Genomic DNA, 16329 nt, shown 5'->3' with positions numbered 1-16329 from the left:
ATTCTGTCTGAAGGATTTGTTCTCCTCAGAGAGTTTTCTTATCTCTCTTTCCATCTGGCCAATTTTGCTTTTTAAAGCATTCTTCTCCTCAATAACTTTTTGAACTGTTTTATCCATTTGAACTAAGCTAGTTTTTAGCATGCTATTTTCTTCAGCATTTTTTTGGATTTCCTTGACTAAGCTGCTGACTTATTTTCATGTTTTTCCTGCATCTCTCTCCTTTCTTTTCCCAGTTTTTCTTCCAACTCCCTCATTTGATTTTCAAAGTCTTTTTTGAGCTCTGTCATAGCCTGAGCCCAATTTCTGTTTTTCTTGGAGTCTTCAGATGCAGGAGCTTGTGCTTCCTCATCTTCAGACTGAGTATTTTGATCCTTCTTGGGCTCATTTGCAAAATATTTCTCAATAGTCTTCCTTTTGTTTCTCTGTTTGTTCATTTTCCCAGCCTGGTTCTGTTTTTGGGGTGCTTCCTGAGCTTTTGGGACACTCCCACAAGGGTCTCTGTGTGTGAGGCTCTGTCCTCCCTCCTGGTCTGTGAATGACCATAAGCATCCGGTACTTCTATTTTCTAAGACTTAAGTTTCCCTTTCTTTTTTTCTTTTTTTTTTAGGTTTTTTTTTCTTTGCAAGGCAAATGGGGTTAAATGGCTTGCCCAAGGCCACACAGCTAGGTAATTATTAAGTGTCTGAGACTGGATTTGAACCCAGGTACTCCTGACTCCAGGGCCAGTGCTTTATCCACTACGCCACCTAGCTGCCCCTAAGTTTCCCTTTCAATAAAAATATTTACAATAATTCTTATATTTGTTTGCTGTGAAAAATTTTATATATACCATATTTCCCCATGTATGAGATGTATCCTTTTTCAAAAAATTTGGGGTCTAAAAAACTGGGAGCATCTTATATATAGTGGTTGTAGATATTTCTTACGTGCACTTCACACTTTTTAGAGTTTGTTTTTGTGCTTATTGTTGATTTTTTTTGCTTGCATTTCCCACTTTTTAGTGCTTGTTGTCTTTGTGGTCACTGTTTCGCATTTGTTACCAGTATATTAGGTTACATTTTACCACATTCTGCCCAGAAATGACTCAGAAAATATTTTTGTACAATGCTGAATTCAAGTTCAAAGTGATCCACTTTGCAAGAGTGAATGGAAATCATGCTGCTGAACATCAGTTTGGTCCTCCTCCAACAGAGAAAACAATCCCAGACTGGCAACAGGAAGAAGAAACCCTATTGAAAATGCCATAGCAGAAGGTGGCCATGCTAGGCAAGTCATCAAAATGGCTTTAGTTAGAGAGGGAAGCGAAGAGATGGATTGAAGAGCAAAGGGCCATTGGAATTCCTGTGTCCTCAAAGATGATTCAGCAGGAGGCAAGAGGAATTGTTGATGAAAAAGAAGTGGCAAATTTCAAAGGAGGACACAATTAGTTCTTTAGGTTCATGAAACAGAATGGAATAAGCAGGCATCCATGCACCAGACTCGCCTAAAAGATGCTTGAAAGCTATTAGCAGAAGGTCCTTGAATTTCATGATGAATAAAACTTTAGTTCAATAACTTTATATAATTTTTTTCAAATTTTGGGCTCCGAATTAAGGTAAATCTTATACATGGGGAAATACGGTACTCTAGAGTTAAATGGTATAAAAGACATATAACTTAGAGTGAAATAAATAATTAATCATTTGTCCAGGATAACTAAAGGGCACTATAATCCATAAGATCCTGTACCCCCGAGGAGGTCCCTGAGGCATAATTCTGAGAACTATTGATAATGAATATTTTATGTTATGTTTATATATATATATATAATTATGTTATATTATTTTTATTATCTATATCATTACATATATAATATGCAGTACAGTTCTTGTGTACATATACAATAGATGTACTACACATGACAATTACATTTATAATGTATTTTCATTATTCTGTAATGTTTAATAACAATTTCTTAGGAAAATTTTTCTTTTTCTTTTTTCACTGAGCAAATTACAGGGGAAAAAATAGAACTTTTAATACACAGGTTCAGAGTTTGAAAAGGACCTCCTTCCAAAACATTGTGTTGTTTTTTTCTTCTTGTTTGATCGTTTTTCTTTTTTTCTTTTTTTTTTTTTTAGGCTTATTTGCAAGGCAAACAGGGTTAAGTGGCTTGCCCAAGGCCACACAGCTAGGTAATTATTAAGTGTCTGAAGCCGGATTTGAACCCAGGTACTCCTGACTCCAGGGCCAGTGCTTTATCCACTGCGCCACCCAGCCACCCCTTGTTTGATCGTTTTTCTAAAAATCTTCCAAAGTTGCTTTTTTATCTATAATGTTGTTACAATTTTATATTCTACTAGTTATGCTCAATTTACTCTTCATTGTTTCATAGGGGTATTCCCAATTTATTTTCCACATTTAGCTTAACCATTCTCCAATAGATGATTCCCTTCCTTTCTAGTTTTGGGTCACTAAAACAAAACCAACTATGATTATTTTTGCACATTTAGGTCCTTTTCCTCTTTCCTTGATTTTTTTTTTGTAGTATAGACACAGTAGTGGTATAGCTGGGTCAAAGGGCATACACAATTCCAAGTTACTTTCCAGAATGATTAGACAATTCACAGCACTACTAACAGTGTACTAGTGTACCTATTTCACATTTATAATTTTCTTATTTTGTCGTCTTTGCCAATCTGATATATTATGGCAGGATCTTAATGTTTTAATTTTCATTTCTTTGATTATTATTTACTTAGAGCATTTTTATATGGTTGTTGATAGTTTGGATTTCTTCCTTTGAAAACTACCTGTTTTATCTTTTAGCTATTTTATCCATTAGGAAATTGTTTGAGTCTTATAAATTTGAATAAATTTATTATTTTTATATTGGATCTGAAGACAGTTACAGAATCTTGAGATTTTTTTCCCCAGTTAACATCCTCATCCTCTAATTTTAAATTTATTATATTTGTGCAAAAACTTTTAAAATTTTATACTCTCAAAATTGTCCATTTTATTTTTTGTGATCTATCATTGGTTTATTCATGAATTCTTCCTTCAACCAGAGATCTGAAAATTTCTTCCTTGCTCCTCTGATTTGTTAAAGATGTGACTTTTGGGGTGGCTAGGTGGCGCACTGGATAAAGCACTGGCCCTGGAGTCAGGAGTACCTGGGTTCAAATCCGGTCTCAAACACTTAATAATTACCTAGCTGTGTGGCCTTGGGCAAGCCACTTAACCCCATTTGCCTTGCAAAAACTTAAAAAAAAATGTGACTTTTAGTATTTAGGTCATGTTTCCTTTGGAACTTATCTTGGTCTGTATAGTGTGAATTGTTGATCTAGACATCTATTTTCTTAGAGACTGCTGTCCAATTTGCCATCAGGTTTTGTCAAATAGTGAGTCCTTCCTACATCTAATAAATTGGGGATTTTAGGTATATTGAAAACCATCTTTCTCTGTTAGTTTGCTTTTATATGTGGGGTGTATAATCTATTTCACTGATTAATGTCTCTTTTTAACCAATATCAAATCATATTAATATAATGATTACAGGCATAGTGATTTAGGATGCCCTTCCTGGAGTCAGGAAGACTCATCATCTTCCTCAATTCTAGTCTGACCTCATATGTTTATTAGCTGTGTGACCCTGGACACGCCATCTAACCTCAGTTTTCTCATCTTCAAAATGAGCTGGAGAAGGAAATGGCAAGCTACTTCTGTGTCTTTGCCAAGAAAATCCCAAATTGGGTAAGGAAGAATCAAACATACTTGATAAATGACTGAACAATAATGGATAGACCCCAGATTCCTTTCTTTTCTACCTTTTTTCATGATTACCCTTAAGATTCTTCACCTTTTGTTCTCTCATGTTAATTTTGTTATTACTTCTTCTAGCTCTATAAATATTCCTTTGATAGTTTGGTTCAGCACTGAATAAATTATTTTAGATAGTATTGCTATTTTTATTGGTTCAATCTCCCATGAGCAATTAATGTTTTCCAAATATGTTTTAAATGGTGAGACAAAATTAGTTTTTATTTCTGTTCAAAATCTTTGTTTTAAAAAAAACTTGCAAAAATATTCTCTTTCCTTTATTTGAGGTAAGCTTTTTAAGGCATTTCTGTATTCAGTAATGGTTTGAAGCAATTTTTTCATATGAGTACATATATATATGTATATATATATATGTTTAATTTCATCTGAAAACTGTCTGTTGTAATATATATTACCAGTTATCAATTGGAGAATGACTTGTGGTCTTTATAAACTTTATAGAGAAAATTATATATTTTGCAGTAGCTTCATTTTCCTTCCAATCTTGTCTGCATTGGTTTTATTAGTGCAAAGCTTTTTAAATTTAATACAGTCAAAATTATTCACTTTGCAATTTATAATATTCTCTATTTCTTGTTTAATAATAAATATTTTCCCTTTTCATAGATCTGAAAGATAATAGTATTTCTTGATCTGTTAATTGGTATATGGTATTGCCCTTTATGTCTAAATCCTTTCTGTGTGTGTGTGTGTGTGTGTGTGTGTATTTGATCTTGTTTTTGTATAGAGTGTGAGATATGGGTCTATACCTAGTTTTTGCCATACTATTTTCCAGTTTTCCCAGCGGTTTTTGTCAAGGTTTTTGTCAGAAGCAAATTGTGCCCACTCTAAACCACTGGTCCATTACTTTTATTTCTTAACCAGTATCAGATAGTTTTGATGACTGCTGCTTTATAGTATAATTTTAGCTCTACTATAGGTAGGCCTTCCTTTACATTTTTTCTTCAGTTCCCTTGATATTCTTGATCTTTTGTTGTACCAGATGAATTTTATTACTATTTTTTTCTAACTGTAAAATAGTTTTTTGGTAGTTTGATTGGTATGGCAACTAAGTAACTCATTTAATTTGGGTAGAATTGTCATTTTTATTATATTAACTAGACCAAACCATGAAGAACTGACATTTTCCCAGCTGTTTAGGTCTGATTTTATTTGTGTGGAAATGTTTTGTGATTGTGTTCATAAAGTTTCTGGGTTTGTCTTGGGAGGTAGATTCCCAAGTATTTTATGATGATTGCAGTTACATTAATTTCTCTTTCTCTTTTGCCCTTGTTCATATATAGAAATGCTGATGATTTGTGTGGGTTTATTTTATATCCTGCTACTTTGTTGAAGTTTTTTAATTGTTTCAAGCAGTTTTTTTAGTTGATTTTCTAAAGTTCTCTAAGTATACTATCATATCTTCTAAGAATGAAAGTTTTGTTTCCTCATTGCCAATTCTAATTCCTTCAATTTCTTTTTCTTATCTTGTTGCTAAAGCTAATATTTCTAATATATTGACTAGTAATGGTGATAATGAGCATTCTTGTTTCACCCCTGATCTTTTATCCCCATTACATATAATGTTTGTTGGTGGTTTTAGATAGTTACTGCTTATTTTTTTTTCTTTCTTTCTTTTTTTTTTGCAAGGCAGTGGGGTTAAGTGGCTTGCCCAAGGCCACACAGCTAGTTAATTATTAAGTATCTGAGGTGGGATTTGAACTCAGGTACTCCTGAGTCCAAAGCCAGTGCTCTATCCACTGTGCCACCTAGCCGCCCCATACTGCTTTTATTATTTTAAGGAAAATTACACTTATTCCTATACTCTCTAGTATTTTTAATAGGAATGGACAGTGTATTTTGTCAAAGGCTTTTTTTTAAGGGTTTTTTTTTATTTGAAAGGCAATGGGGCTAAGTGGCTTGCCCAAGGCCACACAGCTTGGTGGTTTTTAAGTGTCTGAGGTCAGATTTGAACTCAGGTACTCTTGACTCCAGGGCTGGTGCTCTATCCACTGTGCCACCTAGCCGCCCTATACTGCTTATTATTTTAAGGAAAATTGCACTTATTTCTATACTCTCTAGTGTTTTTAATAGGAATGGATAGTGTATTTTGTCAAAGGCTTTTTCAACATCTATTGAGGTAATCATGATTTCTGTTGGTCTTGTTATATATTCAATTATGTTGAGTGTTTTCTTCATAATTGAACCATTCCTGCCTATCTGGTATTATAAATCCTACCCAGATATATTATCCTAATAATAACTTGTAATCTCTTTGCTAAAACTTTATCTTTGCATCAGTGTTCTTTATGGAGATTGCTGTATAATTTTCTTAATCTATTTTGACTCTCCTTGGATAGATTTCAGCACTCTAATATTGGTATCATAAAAGGATTTGGCAGAAGTCCTTCTTTTCCTATTTTTCAAATAGTTTATGTAGAATTGGAATTAATTATTCCTTAAATGTTTGGTAGAATTCACTTGTAAATCCATCTAGACCTGAAGATTTTTTCTTAGGGAGATTATTGATGGTTTCTTCAATTTCTTTTTCAGAAATGGGTCATGTATATCTTCAGAGACAAGCTCAGCCTTCTTTGAAAATAATGGTTAATTAATTACTATTGTTCAGTTACTTTGATCAATATCTATTTTTATGTATTTATAGCAGAAATTTAATTATTTGTTCTGTACATGTTTGACCAACTAGTTCTTTCAAACTCTTGTGTAGATCATTTGTCTATATGCTTTGTACCACATGCCTAGGACATTGTTGCCACCTGGTGTTCATGTATAAAAATTGCAGATTCAGGTTTCAGTTTGGTTATGGGTTGGAATCTCTTTTTTAAGTCTTAGACTGTTTCATCCATAAATTCCTAATCTGATTCATCATCTTCTCTTGAGCATATATCTAACTTACTTAAAACTATACTAACAGAAGAAAGTCCAACCAAGATGGAAAGGATCCAATTGTGGACCTGATGATGGAGCTTATGTCTGCCATCTAGAGTTCAGTCTAACTAAATTTGGAAAGGACGATTACCAGTTTAGACATGAGATATATTTTTCAGTCTTAGCACCTTTAAATTCTCTTTTTATTATGAATTTAGTCATCCACAAACAAAAGCACTTTAATATACAAAGAAAGGCCAATAGAAGAGACTTAGTAATATGAAACTATGAACTTTTTTTTTTGGTGTATTTTAAATTTAAAGAAATAGTGACAGTTGTATTGTGTGTATACTCTTCCAAACTTTTTTCTTTTTTAAAATATTTAATTAATGCTCTTATTTCTTTTTAAAATTTCTTTTGCATCTCTAGACTTTCCAGTAACTCTCTCCTACCATTAATTCCACCCACAAATAGATACCCTCCCCTTGCATCAATTAAGTGTAAAACGGAACAAATCACATTGACTGTGATCAAAAATGTGAATTTATTATAAACCTGTAGTCCATCATTTCTCTGAGGCATCATTCACTTAAAGTCATGATTAATCATTGTATTGATCAGAAGTCCGATACTTTTCAGAGTTTTATTTTGCATTATTGTAGTTATTATGCATATTTTTCTGATTTTGCTCATTTCGGTCTACATCTGTTCAAATAAGTCATAACAAGTTTCTTGGAATCCATCATATTTTTAATTTCTTATGGCATAATAATATTTCATTACATTTATAAGTGCATTTCATTCAGCCATTTACCAATTGATGCTTGTCTACTTTTCCAGCTGTTCTTAAAGGTCACCTACTAAATTGCATAGTTATAATTAACACTAAATGTCTAGCTAACACCAATACTTAGATATTGAAGGGAAGAGAATAAGCCACTCTTATGTGTTGAATTTCTAAATCCAAAATTATAGAATGAAAGCACATTTTCAGCTAATATGCTTTATCATTAAATAAGTTTAGTGTTTTTATTTGGTATACTTCAGTACTATAAGGTCCCATAGTTGCTTTTGATGAGCTTACATTCTAACATAGGAACAATAATACAAATAACTATAATCATAGTAGAATATAAGTGTCAAGAGGCAACCAGTCGGTGGATGTGGAGCCAAGTCAAAAAGTCAGAAGACAGGAATCATAAACACCTGTTCTGTTCAAATCTTGCCTCTGATAACATATGGTGTGTGACTGTGGGCAAGTCACTTAAGCTCTCACACCTCAGGCAATTTTTTAATATTATAAATCACAAAGAAGATGCTAAATTGTAATGATAGAGGTAGCTCTACTGACAAGAGTTCCCTGTTCAAATTAAATCTAAAGTTCTAAGCCCCTAAAAATAGAATGAGGTATTGGTACAAAGTGCTATGGAAACTTAAATAGCATTTATTAAGCCTCTATTGCATTTAGCACTCTGCTAAATGGGGAGGATCCCTACATTCAAGGAGCTTATATTTGAATGGGGGAAATGATATATTTGTTTATGTTTGTATGCATACACATATGCACAAAATAATCAAAAAGGAATATATATAGTGTTGAGGATTGACAGAGGAATATATTATATATTGTTGAGAAATCCAAAGAGGTTTAAGAAGTGAAATTGTATTTGATGGGGAGGCTAGGTGTTGTAGTGGATAAAGCACCAGCCCTGGAGTCAGTAGTACCTTGGTTCAAATCCGGTCTCAGACCCTTAATAATTACCTAGCTGTGTGGCCTTGGGCAAGCCACTTAACCCCGTTTGCCTTGCAGAAACCTAAAAAAACAAACAAAAAAAGTAGTGGTATAGTATTTGAACTGAACCTTTATTAAAAAAAGAGCAATATATATATATATATATATATACACACACACACGCACACGCACACGCACACAAATACATACAGAGAGTAATTTGAGGTTTTAATGCAAGGTGGTATAGTGAAATAGAATCAGGAAACTGAATTCAAATCACAGCGCTAGCACTTAATACATGTTTAGCCATGGATAAGTCAGTTTAGCTCTGTGAGTCACAGAGTGGGGAATACTTCAGTGGAGCTATGGTTTCATCATTGTGAATACTTTCTCCAGTGCAGTATAGATTGCAACCCATTCATGTTATGATAAATCCACTGGCCATTCTGAGAATCCTTTAAATACCAAAAGTTTGTGGGTTGTCCAAGTCTTAACCTCTATCCTACTTGTAGAAATCACTTAGATTTCTCATTGTCTCAGGCTGCTTTCTCTTTTTTTTTTTAAGGGTTTTTTTTTCAAGGCAGTGGGGTTAAGTGGCTTGCCCAAGGCCACACAGCTAGGTAATTATTAAGGGTCTGAGACCGGATTTGAACCAAGGTACTACTGACTCCAGGGCTGGTGCTTTATCCACTGTGCCACCTAGCCACCCCAGCTTTCTTAAGACCATAAGATACTGAACAGGTGTGGCTACACTTTCGAAAAAGGAGTTCTCAATAATCCAATGTGATCATAGTTATTTTCCATTGGACAAAAGTGTGTGTGTGTGTGTGTGTATGAGAATGTATGTGCATATGCTAATAGATGAGCTCTGTGGGTTGTCCATCCAGCTTCATGTCAAACTGAACAGTAGACAGTTCAAGCCACTTTTTTTATAAAGTCATTCTTTTAATTGATTTAGTTCCCATTTAGAAGACTCTGTAAACATCTGGACTTGATGCATTCAGGACTCAAAATATTTAAATGAATATATATATAATCTCATCATTTGGGAGTTGTCTCCAACAATGCAGATTGCAACTCTTCTATTCCTGCTATTCCATGTGCTGCTTGTTTATGTCCTTCCAAAATTTCATCACAGGAGGTTCACCTTGAGGTCTTCTAACTTTCTGTTGATATGTCAAGGGTACCAGTGGAGTAGTCTGTCTCCTTGTAATTCCTCATGTTTACCACATGACCAGCCAGTGTTCTCTTTTTGTTATTTATTTCTTTGATGACATTGTTTAATTCCTTTTCTTCTTTGGAGTGATTCACACCCTTTATACTATTACCTTCTGTGATATTTATCTTTATTTCTTCTGAAACAGTAGCATTCCAGGACTCACTGCCATATAGCAACACTAATAAAATGTTTATATTGAAAAAGCTGGGCCTTTGCTCTTATGGGGACCATTGGATAAGTAAAAATTTTGCAGTTTCCCCAACAGCAGTCCCTCTTTTTTTTTTTTCAGTTCTAGATCCAGCTCATTGTCCATCTCTATTGGCAATGTAAGACATACATGCTACAGTTTCTTTAGTCAGATACATGTAGAAATCTAGACAGTAAACATTTGTCATCCATTTGGTCTTTCTGTGTGAATAGACAGGCTAAACTTCTTTGAGTGATTGTAATTCTTAGAGGAGTTTCCACCCTGTCTTGAGACTTGATGAAATCAATTTACTGTCATTTGTAAACAGAAGCATCTGGAGGACCTCACCATCCAGGAATCCCTTTAGGTTTTTGCAAGGCAAATGGGGTTAAGTGGCTTGCCCAAGGCCACACAGCTAGGTAATTATTAAGTGTCTGACACCGGATTTGAACCTGACTCCAAGGCCGGTGCTTTATCCACTGAGCCACCTAGCCACCCCTGGGAATCCCTTTTCTGTATAAACTGTTTACTGAATCTCCATCACAGTGGCAAATATTTTTGGTAAGCATACATTTCCCTATTTTACTTCTTATCTACTATTTATTATCAGAGGATCATTAAACAGGGATAATTTTGTTATATCTTCCATGAAATCTTTAGTGATTTTGATATATTCACAAGAGGCAGAGACTGTATTGGAGGAGACACTACCAACTTAAATACGTTTTTGGAGTAGAATGATAAATATGGTGGGTTCTTGTATTTGCTATACCTTTCAGTCAGTTATTACTGTAAAATATAATCCATTAGAAATGATCATTTAAAAAAACCTTTCCTAATCATACCTTTGTCAATGTATGATGCACATATAGATCTTCTTATAAAAAATTATAAATATGAGAAAATCTATATATGGGTCAGTGGGTATTTTTTATATTAGTCACATTTTTGGTTAATGATTTAAAAATTTTTTTCACCCAAGTCTTAGTTATCAAATAATTTGAGCAGTGATCAAGTAATTTCTTCATTTCACAGTTTTGAGAGTCTTCAGGAATACTCTCAGAATTTTATTGTCTCTGGTATTGACATTTAATTTAATCTAGTTGTTTTTCTTTCTTTTTTTTCTTTTCAGGGTCATTTCTGCTTCCCCTATTGTTTTTTCAATGATGTTAGAGACCAGAAATGGTAATTCCATTATTTTTGCTATAAGAAATTGTTATCAGGTCTTTTTTTTTTCATTTTTCATCAATTTATTATCTACTTTCAATTTTATCCTTAAATGCCTTCAGGATGACATAGTTCTGTTGGGTCTTATTAAAGCCTTCATTAAAGTTGTCTTTTATTCACTGTTTCTTATTGTATCTTAGGTGATTCTGTTCATATTTTTCTTCTATGTCTCTCCTTAAATGATTTTATATTCTAAATAAGTGTTGTTTTGATTACCATACCTTTCTTTGGCAGGGAAATGAAGTATTAGCCAACTGAGGTAGTTTCTATGAACTTTTGCTCTCCTTGGTGGAGCAATTGATATATACCGATTTAACTTCTTAAGATACTATTATAATGTATATAATAATATATATAACATGGGGAAATTATGAATAGCCAAATTTTTTTGAAAAGGATCTGGGGGATGTAGTGGATCATAAGTTCAATATGAGTCAGTGGTGTGATGAGACCAAAAAAGCTATTCAGTCATGGACAGCATTAGGAGAGATAGGGAGGGGATAATCTTGCAGTACTCTACCCTTGTAAGGCTTTGAGAATCTGGTTTATTTTATTCAGTTGTAGGCACCATAGCTTAAAGACATTGATAAAACCATATAATACCTAGGAAAGGGCAATAAAATGACAAATGCCCTTGAATATGTGACCTATGAAGATCCCCTTAAAAAAGTGGACATTTTTAGGCTTCAAAAAAGAAAAGTCTGTGGGTGGAGGGATGACATGGTAGGTTTTTCAAATATGTGAAGAAAGATTAAATTTGTTCTTTTTTGGCTCCAGATTTTGGAACCAGAAACAGTAGGTGAAAATACAAAGCTTGATTTAGGCTTGATGTTGGGAGGAACTTTCTAATAATTAGGACTGTTCAAAAGTAGCAGTGACTTGCTTCAGGAGGTGACCTCCTTAGAAGTCTTCAAAAGCAGAAGTTGGACAATTGCTTTTCAGTTATGTTATAATAGAGATTCCTGTTGTGTATGGGTTAAACTAGATGGCCATTATGTTCCCTCTAACTCTCAAATTACTTGATTCTGTAAAAATATTGTTTTGGCTACTTTTCCCAGTTCTACGTCCTTTGATTCGTTTTTGTTGGATTGCTATTGGAAATAATCATTTTTTTGTTTGAATTTCCAGATCAGAAATAGAGATCTAGAAGTTCAGGTGTAGATGAAGTTTCCAAGAGAGACTTATAGGAAGAGGGAGAAGAAAAATGATTGACAAAACTTGAAAAATTTCTATTCTAAGGTTTAGGAAAAGGAGAATTTGCCATCAAAAGAATGGTCATTGTATTATCTTTAAGTTGGTACTATCCCTTTCATTATGCTATGAAAGTAGAGGAAAAGTAAGGAATTAACAGCTGCTCTGACACTTTCCAGAGATAGAATTGAAAGCCTTAATCAAGGGGTGGCTAGGTGGTCCAGTGGATAGAGCACTGGCCCTGAAGTCAGGAGTACCTGAGTTCAAATCCGACCTCAGACACTTAATAATTAACCCCATGGCCTTGCAAAAACAAACAAAAAACCCCAAAAGCCTTAATCATTCAGATCTCAGAGGCTTTGAATATAGTTTTATAGTCAAATCATAGTAAGAATTTCTTAAACTTCATTAAATATATGCTATGGATTCCTTCTTATAAATTGCTACTATCAGGAAAACAATCTAACACTTGAAAATTATTTTAGGAGGACAGTTATATTTTCAGTGAAAATTTGTAAATGAAACTTATAACAGGTAAATAAAAATAAGAAAAGGGCAGCTAGGTTGTACTGTGGATAACGAAGTAGGCGTGAAGTCAGGAAGATTCATCTTTCAAATTCATGAAATTTTACCTCAGAACTTTCCCAACTGTGTGACCCTGAGGAAGTCACTTAGCCCAGTTTGCCTCAGTATCCTCTTTGTGCAATGTTCAAGAAAAGGAAATGACAAAGTATTCCAATATCTTTGCCAAATGGGGTCCCAGAGAGTTGGATATGACTGAAATGATTGAAGAAAAAGAACAAAAAAGTAAAACTTTATAAAGGCAGTGCTATATATTAAGAATCAGCTGATCTCATGAAGAATCAAAAGACTAGAATTCAAGATTTTCCTCACCTTTTGCCGAAGGATCTTGGACATATTAACTTAATATCTTTGAACTTCAGTCTCATCTACTAGATGAAGAAATCACTTAGACTACCAACATTTTGGAATTGTTGTGAATAAGGTCAAATGAATGTCTTTTTTTTTAGGTGTTTTTTTTTTTTTAGTTTTTTTTTTTAGTTTTTACAAGGCAGATGGGGTTAAGTGGACTGCCCAAGGTCACACAGCTAGGTAATAAGTGTCTGAGGTCACATTTGAACTCGGATCGTCCTGACTCCAGGACCAGTGCTCTATCCACTGCTCCACCTAGCTGCCCCCAAATGAATTTCTATTGTGAATATTATGAAATATTTTATAAACATAAAATACCAAATTATAATATTCAGTGCTAGAAAAGACTTTACAAGTCCTAAAACCCACCCCCATTTTAATGATGAGGAAACTGAAGCTGAGAAAGTTACTTCTGGATCATATAGTAAGTATCTGAGACAGGCAGAGTTGCATAGGGTCACACGTTTAGAGTTAGAATGAATCTTAGAGACCCAGTCCCCTTATTTAATGATAAGGAAGCTAAGATATAGAGAGGTTAAGTGATTTGTCAAAGGTTACATAGCTAGTAAATATTTGAGGTGGTATTTTCCTGATCTGAATCTAATAATCTTTTTCACTACTACACTGTGAATCTAAGTTTTCCTGACTTTAAGTTGAGTGCTCTATTTTTAGTAGTAAATTATGTTTTAATTTTTTTTTAAAAGCTGATTTAAGTCATAACACTGCATAAAATTTTTGAATCTTGGTGTTTATATGAACAATAAAAATCTTGTAAGTTAATCTAAGTTTATATTTATTGACCATTTGTCATGGTGTTGCTTTTAGTAATTTTTAAACCTTACCAACCAGAACAATTGAATGGATATTTGCCCAGATGTTCCTTTTTATTGGCATATTCAATTAGGCTACTAGTCTTTGGGTTTGTCATTTCCAGTGAGAATTATTTAGTAAAATGTCCTGTAAAACAGGGAAGTTTATGGAATGATTGGTGAAATATGAGCTTACTTATTAGGCTTTTTATTGTATTGTAAAGAGATTTGAGCCTTGTGCTGTTTGCCAGGAAATTGAATAACAGAAACAGTAGCTTCCAGGCTTTTGGCCTCCTGTATATATACTTAGGGGTAAAGGGTGAACAGGAAGTAGATTCCAGGAAGGGGGAGAAGAGGGTGTTGTGTTAGGGAGTGTAATTCAACAGCAGTTGGTGAGAAATTCATGGATTAATGCAGAATGTGAAGATCATGTGGTATCCAAGCCAAACTAAACAGTAGGTCTAAAGAAATTCTTTCAGTTTCTTATGCTTTATTGGTGTAGTAAGCTTCCAAATATCTCAGAATACTGAGTCATTAAGTCAATGGCAAAGTTGTTCCCAAACTAGAATAATTTAAAAGAAGCTTTTGAGCCCTACATATAGTGTTTAATTGTCAAATATATAAATATAGGTTGTCAGTATGATTTTTATAGTAAAAAAGCAATTTTTAAAGCATTTTAAATTCTGGTGGCTAGGTCTCTTTGGATTAAATAAGTTTATAAAGTGAATTTAATGTATTTTAATATAGAAAGCCTAATATGGTCATATAAATCAAGGAATGGAAATTTTGAACAAGGGAAACTCAAGTATATTCTCCACAATAGGGTGCCATTCATTCCTGAATAATGTAGTGAGTGAAATATTTGAGGAAAGTAGTACTTGTGTAGTTTTTTTTAATGAATACCATCGATTCACTTCTGCCTTAAATAGCAGGTATAAAAAAATGATAATAATGATTATGATAAAGGACAATATAGGCTAGTTAGTGAATAGGATGTTGGAATAAAAATTACATTAGAATAAGAAAGTTAATTTTATCGATTTCCTTTAAAATGTTTTGCTCTAAAATGAATATGATATATGCTAATATTTTTAATTAAAGGAATAATTTGCAGATCAAAAAGTTATTTGTAATTTTTCTGAGTAGGTAAAAAAGATGAATACATTAATGTTTATTGTTTTAGAAAATATATTATTAACTTTTTAAAAAATTGTTTTTGTTTCCAATTAAGTATTTTATATAGATATATGTGTGTGTGTGTGTATGTATATGTATGTATATATGAATATATATCTATGTGTGTATAAATATGTGTGTGTGTGTGAGAGAGAGAGAGAGAGAGAGAGAGAGGGAGAGAGAGGAGGGAGAGAGAGAGGAGAGAGAGAGAGAGAGAGAGAGAGTGAGTTTAAGGTTATTTATTCATTTGTCAGGTTTTTGGTATGTCTCCAGAAGCCCTTTTCCTTTTGAAACAACTTTGTGACCTCAGTTTTGTATAACTGTATAACACTGAAGCTACTCTTTCCAATGAAGATAGTGATATTTTTGAAGAGTTGAATAAAAACGTGTATATTACCTTTGAGCATGATTAATGAATTGTTAATGATTCCATTTAATAAGCAGGAAGTATTTATTAAGCACTTACTATGTGCCATACACTGTGATAGGAACTAGGGATACAATGACAAAAAAAAAAGAAATAATACTTACTCTTAAGCAACTTACTTATGCAAAGGGAAACAGCATGTACACAGATAAATACAGAATAAATATAATAAAATAAATACAAAGTAATTTCAAAGGGGAGGGCAGGGAAGAACAGTATTCTTAGGGGAATTTGGAAAGGTCTTTTTTTTTTAGGAGATAGCGCTTAAACTAGGATTTCCAAGAGGTAGAAGTGAATATCTTTAGAAAAATCTTTTCAATAAACAAGGGAAAATATGTACTAGTAAATAAAAATTTAAAATTTATACATTCTCTTTTAGAGAAAATTGCATTAAAAACATCAATAAAGGGCTACCTAGGTGGCACACTGGATAGAGCATCGACCCTGAAGTCAGGAGGATGAGTTCAAATACGGTCTCAGACACATAATACTAGTTGTGTGACCTTAGGCAAGTCACTTAACCCCATTGCCTTACCAAAAAACAAAACAAACAAAACATGAATAAAGAAGATGGGAAGTTAGATTTCCAAGGACTGATTTCTTCTAAATTTCTTCAGACATTTTATGAGCACATTGCTTTTTTCTTAAAATAATATTTTCTTTTTTCCCCAATTACATGTAAAGGTAATTTTTAAAAATTAATTTAAAAAAAATTTGAGCTTCAAATTTTCTTTTTCC

The 16329-nt window shown here is 33.4% G+C and overlaps 1 protein-coding gene across 8 annotated transcripts in view; it reads left to right on the top strand.

The window, feature by feature from the left end:
* CHD9 (chromodomain helicase DNA binding protein 9) overlaps positions 1–16329 on the top strand; it is a 243152-nt gene that overhangs the window by 69050 nt on the left and 157773 nt on the right. The window lies entirely within an intron of this gene.

This window comes from Macrotis lagotis, chromosome 1 (genome assembly GCF_037893015.1).
Source record: "Macrotis lagotis isolate mMagLag1 chromosome 1, bilby.v1.9.chrom.fasta, whole genome shotgun sequence".
Taxonomy (NCBI): Eukaryota; Metazoa; Chordata; class Mammalia; order Peramelemorphia; family Peramelidae; genus Macrotis; species Macrotis lagotis.
This window is presented reverse-complemented; position numbering and strand designations above follow the sequence as displayed.